The sequence below is a fragment of the Balearica regulorum genome, chromosome Z (assembly GCF_011004875.1).
Source record: "Balearica regulorum gibbericeps isolate bBalReg1 chromosome Z, bBalReg1.pri, whole genome shotgun sequence".
In the NCBI taxonomy this organism is placed as follows: domain Eukaryota; kingdom Metazoa; phylum Chordata; class Aves; order Gruiformes; family Gruidae; genus Balearica; species Balearica regulorum.
The window spans coordinates 57,420,554-57,426,889 of record NC_046220.1 but is presented as its reverse complement, the minus strand read 5'-3'; the positions used below and the strand labels follow the sequence as shown (position 1 = coordinate 57,426,889).

Below are 6,336 nucleotides of genomic sequence, written 5' to 3'. Positions count from 1 at the left end.
AAACTGGTAAGAGGATTTACTATTAAAGGTACTTACCGATAAATAGAGCGAGTCTGATCCCAGTTATGCCCTGTGACTCCACTGAAGTCCACTGAACTTAGTCACTGGGCAACACAACAGAGATCCACTGGGATTAAACTCTCAGTTACATGCATGCAACCCCAGTGGATTCGGTGAGGGTGCAAAGACATGTATGATGGCAAAACTTGGTTTGTTGCTATATATCAAGATGCAGGTGGCACCATATGCAATGCGTTTCCAGTCACTTGGCAGATGTTCACAGCTGTCTGAGAGCAGAGACAAAAAGTCACATAGTTAATTCACAGTTGGGCAGCAGCCTGTTTCAGAAAAATTTACATTTGTTTGCTTTTTCAGTTTGCTGATGTTACTTGTCACTTTGATGTCTGCTGCTATTGCTGCAGACAAAAAAGCATGCACACACACACATACCCACCCCCAATTCATGTAGTTATTGATTCCAGGACAAAAATGAAGGGACAGACATTTACCCAGATTTTGTACGGTACACACAAACATCTTCAATGTACAGGTTGGCTAAATGTTACTTACTGTCTGTTTTTCCATTCAACACCATTGTTTTTGTTCTGAGAGTCCTTTAATCTAATCTATTTATCTATGCAGGTTTAAAAGTTTGCACTCAGCACGTATTTTGGAACTTCAGAAATGTATATCATTGTTTCATAGGAAACATAAATAACTTTGTTGTGATAAAGGACATGGGAGAGAGAAGTGCTTAAATGTAAACAATTGTGATTTTATCCTTTGGAAAAATCCGAGGGAAGCTGTTTGTTGACAGTGAAGTTTATTACACTGAATAGCGTGAGCAATTTTCTGATCTCCACTGATCTGCTCAGTTGCTTTCCTTTTTCCCTCCCTTGAGGAATAGGTTGAGGCAGCTATTGATAATAAAGTGATCACCATCTCTGCAACATATTCCCGTTCAAAGCGTAGCTTTTCCAACTATATTGCCGCAGTTTGACATCGCAGATTTGAATGAATTTTTTGGCAGATCTTGTTCATTCTGACTGGTCTACAAGCTCTTCCCAGTCGTACAGATTATGTTACAGCATTTGCAGAGAGGACTGAAAAGCACAGCCAGCCCTCTGCTAAGTAGCTCCCAGAAAGCCAAATCTGAGCACCTCAGGCAGGGCTTCGGGAGGAACCGGGCTGTGCTGCCGTTGCCCACAACCGCGACCGGCCACAACCACCTTGGTGTTTCTCTGCCGCGAACAGTGAAGGCTCACTGCCACCTGTGGGCAGCGACCAGCACCAGCACCTAGTGGGAGCCTGCGAAAAGTCAGAGCCAGGAGATGGTCACTAACTGCCATGGCTCTGCTGATTAAAGACCCTCTGTCGCTAAAGGACCTGCAAAGCCACCCATCTGCAAATACCAGTGGCCTGCAGTGCCTGTCCTCCATCCAGATCGCTGTCTTCAAACCCAGACACCGGGAGCAGCTCTCTGGCTTCCAACGGGTGGGTCTCCTGGGGGCTGGGTTACGCTAAGGCTGGGCAAGAGCTCTGATCCACGGTCTCTTTTGGTGGATGAAGCCTTTGTGATGGCTCTGTCTGTTTTGAGTCCTCCAGCACCCCATTGGGGAATCACCACAGGTATCCCTTCTCTCTGCCTGGTTGCTGTTTTCTCTGGGCTTGGAAAAACTCGTTGATACTGGAGACTTCATCTTCTCTGTTAGACCGGATTGACATTGTTAATGGTTGAAACATTATTAGTGGATGGACAAATGGAAACAGACAGCAGTTCTAGTCTAACAAGCCTTGTTTACTTAAGCATTCTGAGCTAAAACTTGGAGTTTACAATTTAAAGATATCCCTAATATCAGTCCTCTGGATTTGATTGATAGACAACAAATTTTCTTTTGAATCATATGTTTCTGGAATGACAACTCTGTTGATCTAATTTCCTATGATGTTTTGTAGGGGAAAAATCAGTCTATATAATTTTCATAGAATTCTAGATTATCTGAAGTTGGAAGGGATCCATAAGGATCACCAAGTCTAACTCCCAGCTCCTCGCTGGACTGCCTGAAACTAAATCATATGACTGAATGCTCTAAGGAAGCAACCCTGTTGGATTACAAATTATTGGCTTGACCCTAAATAATTTTTAATGTAAAGTGCCATCAGAGAAATTCAAACAAAATTAAAACTATTTAAAAAAGAAAGGATGCAGGTAAGGAATAGCCCGCATTTTTAAAATTCGTAAACTTTTTACGACATAAGAAGTAGGTAAAGTAAACAACAGTAAGCATATATCCCTCAGTTTAGACTGAATCTGTATGTACTATTTTATAACTATATCCTGTGAGAATTTATATATCTACATATGCACATTTACATAAAGTTGTCTTTAAGTTGTGAGGGGTAACATCATACTTCATGCATTTGTTTGCATTCATGAACTCACCTGTAAGTGTCTCTGCCCCTGGAAACATAAGACAGAGCAGAGTGAGCAGAATCTGAAGTCAGCATGTGTACAACAGAGTGTAATTCTCTCCACTGTGCCTCCACTGAATGACAATTTGCCTAGAAGGAGACTCTTTACACTTAAAATACTCGTTAGTCACTCACTGCATGAGGGGCTTAATTGCTTTTCTTTCGTTGAATCCCATTTCATACCCCTGCTCAGCTGCAGCTGGGAAGGAGCGTAGGGGTTGGGAACTGCACCTTTAGACAGCCCTTGCGGAGCTGCGCTGTGCGGAGAGGCACGTTGCACAGTGCTGATCAGTTAAGAGCTTAGGCTACAACTGAAATGGAGTTCGGCCAGACTTCTTGGCTCTAAGCGAGTTGCCAAACACGACAATAGGTATGTGATCTTATCTTCTTAATAGTGTGTAAAAAACTTAGCATAATTTGGACACAGTATAAATATTGTTGACAGTGTTCTTTAACAAAATTATTCATAGCAGCTTAGTTCCAGCTGCACAGCTCCTGCTGTGTCTCTTTCTCAATAATACTCCTATAACAAATATTTACAATGAAGTACCTGTTTTCCCAAAAGGTACAAAGATTTGTTTATGAATTCTTCTTTCAAAAAAATTAGTATTTTTTCCTGTGTATTTCGAAACTTATCATAATTTATTATGGCTTTGGCAATATCTGAGATGGCTGTACATAAAAGGATTTAAGACATCTGTTAATCCTAGGATATTTAATTAAATATTGCTATATAAACATAACAGCTTACCAAATATTTACATGTTGAGTAATGTGAAAATATGAAATTTCATTTTATACCTATTCTTGTGAGGACTGATATTTTCATCAGTGTTCATGAAACTGAGCCAGAGTAAAATACATTTCAGATTTTCCAACAGCAAATATAGGATGAGCCATAAAAAAAGCAGACTAATCTAGAAAAAAAGTACACATGGGTATGATTGTGTGCCATATGCATACCTGTTTAAAAGGAGTTAGGTAAGTTAATGGAAAAAGACTAATCAAGGATTATTTAACATGAAGATGCTACCTCTGGCTCTGAAGCCTGTGAGCTGCAGGTATCTGGAAGCTGGAAGATCATGCTGGATATTATCACTGTATGACTGTGTTTTTTCCTTTTTACTCTTCCCTATGCCTCCAATGCTGATCTCCAAGAGACAGAAAACATGGCTAAATTGACCTTTTTTCTGCCATACTACAGTATTCTTACCTTAAGCTTGTAGGAGACAGCTCAGGATGTGACCTGAGAAAAATTTATTCTTTTTGTGGGACAACAGTTTCCTCTGGCTTCCTATCTCTGCCAGTTTCCAGGATGGGAAGGGGCTTGGGCAGCAGCAGCACTGTGGACAGGCACACAGTTTTGAAGTAGAAAAACACTGGTAGAGTGAATCCTTGAAAGCAGATGGACCACAGCACAGTATTGTTCTGTTCATGCGGTCCCAGCCTGATCCTACCTAATCTTAGCACTTTTTCTTTGTAGGTGTAACTGTTGTATATGTCTTTCAGCACGTGATGGAGACAATCATCGGTAAGAAAGCAAGTTGAATCCCTTCTGCTGGTCCCAACCCTGCCTGCATTTGCTGTCTGCTGCCTAGAGATCCGCTTGCCCGCTTTCTCTTGCAGCTGGAAAAAAGCATTTTTCCTCATTAGAAAATTATATTTAGTGAGATGTCTTAAGACGTCTAAAGACGTCTCTAAGCATTCAAATCTTGCAGCACAGTATAAGGGCAAATATTTCTGTTCTACAGAGCCTACATGGGCTCTTGTACTCCTCCAAATACTGAAGTACGTGAAGGAAAGCTGTGTCGCACCACTTATGCCAAAGAAAGACCGCAGCGAGGAAAGTGAAAGAAAGAGGAGGGTTCCCTACGTGGACCTCTGAAGAGAAATTTCCTCTGGCCTGTTATCAGTTCCCAAACAAATACAGAAGCTGTGCAGCTGCATTTCATGCCATTTCCATTGCATGCCAATTTCCATTTCTCCTCCTCCTTGAATATTTAGCAAACACATTATCTGCATTTGTGTATTTGCTTTTCCTCTAGTCCTGTTGTGTATGGGGCCTGGGAAAATAAAAAAGCAAATATAAGGCTCATAACAGCCACTTCCTCCTCATGTACCCATGGACAGCACTACCCCATTTTGAGGATGCAAGGTCCCCACACCACTTCTGCTGGAAGCAAAGGGATATTCCAGTATCACCATAATGTCATTTAACATTAGGCTTAAGGGCTTTTAGACACACATCACTGCATGGGTACAGAATAGCTCTGCTTATACTTCTGGTAGATTTCCTTTGCCTTCTTCATTTTGGAGTAATTGTTCTCTGAAATGGCCAGAGTGGCTCTTTGCCCTCGTAAAAAGCAATGTAGAAAATACATTCAGGACCTGGGATCTAAATTTAATAACTGTTGGATGCCAGAGATCATGGACCAAAGGGAGACTGGTATGTGTTTTCTCCAGCCGTGATGCATCATCAGATTTAGGTTTGAAGGTGAAGATATAAAGAAGATAATGAGAGATATAAAGAAGAGAGCTATGGGGAAACAGGAAGTCTTTTATCTACCTTGTATGCTTTCTTTTATGATTGGAACTAGATGATCTTTAAGGTCACTTCCAACCCAAAGCATTCTATGATTTTACGATTCTATGATTAAAGCCACCAAAAGTACTGGTGGCCTGTGCTGGGAAACACAGATACAAAGAAAGAGTGGCCCTGATACTAAGACAGGTGATGAGGAGCTCCGTTGCTCTGCTTCACAGTAGGTTTAATACCATGGTGAGACATCTCAGGCAGTGGGAAAAAAAAATCTCACCACAAGCGGTTTGCACAGGCAACATCATCTTTACTGTGTTTCTGGAGGTGCTTCCTGTAAGAGGTTACTGTAGCCTGAATGTAATGTATTTCAGAATGAATTAATTTGTCTCCCAGACATTGCCAGTCACAAGATCCCCAGCCTTGGCTTGATTCAATGAGGCGTATGTACTTTCCCTACTCATGTTGCTTGTCAACAGGAAGGAAGGATGTCTCAAAATTCTTGTGGCCATAAATACCTCTACTGTAATTCTGCTCACTACTACCAAGTTACCTCAGGAAAACATTCTGCTCATGGCAATTACCCACCTCTGAGATATAAAGCAGCCTCAGATGATGCACCTTCCAACTGGAACAATGTTGTCCCTGGGTTACCTTTAGGTCCAAACTTCTTTTGCTCTTAGTCAGCCTAGGATGCACACCCCCCCCATCACCTATGCAAGCTGGTTTCCTCTGTTCTTTAGGCTTCTGGTTTTCTGCCAGGAAAATGTAATAAAACATAGAAAATGTCAGAAAAAAAAAAGCCACATAAATGCATGTGGATGCCTTTACACTTTCCATTCAATATTACTCACTTCTGGATTTTTTTATTTAACTTTCTCTTTCTTTTACTGAGTTTTAATCTTCCCTTTCTTTTCTGTCTCCTCCTCTGTCCGTAACTGATTGCACTTTTGTATTCAAAAAAGAATAAAAATTTGGATGTTCTGGCAGTAATTTAGCTTCAAGTGATCACATAGCAGTGTTTTAAATTAACTGACAAGTCATTTAACTCCACCAATGCTGAAATTTAAATGATCAGATTGAACAAAAACTTCAGCTGCCAAACAGCAAAAGTGAAAAAAAAAAAAAAAGCCCAAACCAGCCCACAAGAAAGCCTCCTTTGCTAACTTGCATTTGGAACTTCTTGCAGCTCTAACTTGCATTCCAAAATCCAGTTGCAGTTGGTCTCCAGTGCTGCCCCATCCTCATGACCAGTGCCTGCTGTCCTGCTGCCCCTATCACATTGTGGATCTGATCTCTTTCAGACCTGCTAACTGTGTCTGCCCTGT

General features: G+C 41.2%; 1 long non-coding RNA gene across 1 annotated transcript; it reads right to left on the bottom strand.

Annotated features, from left to right (window-relative positions):
- Positions 1 to 236: 236 nt before the first annotated feature.
- LOC142599582 (uncharacterized) lies at positions 237 to 5,732 on the bottom strand. The gene is made up of 3 exons (XR_012833153.1): positions 5,597 to 5,732; positions 3,686 to 4,098; positions 237 to 287 (listed from the first exon to the last, which is right to left on the bottom strand). It is a non-coding gene; the product is annotated as an uncharacterized LOC142599582 (long non-coding RNA).
- Positions 5,733 to 6,336: the final 604 nt, after the last annotated feature.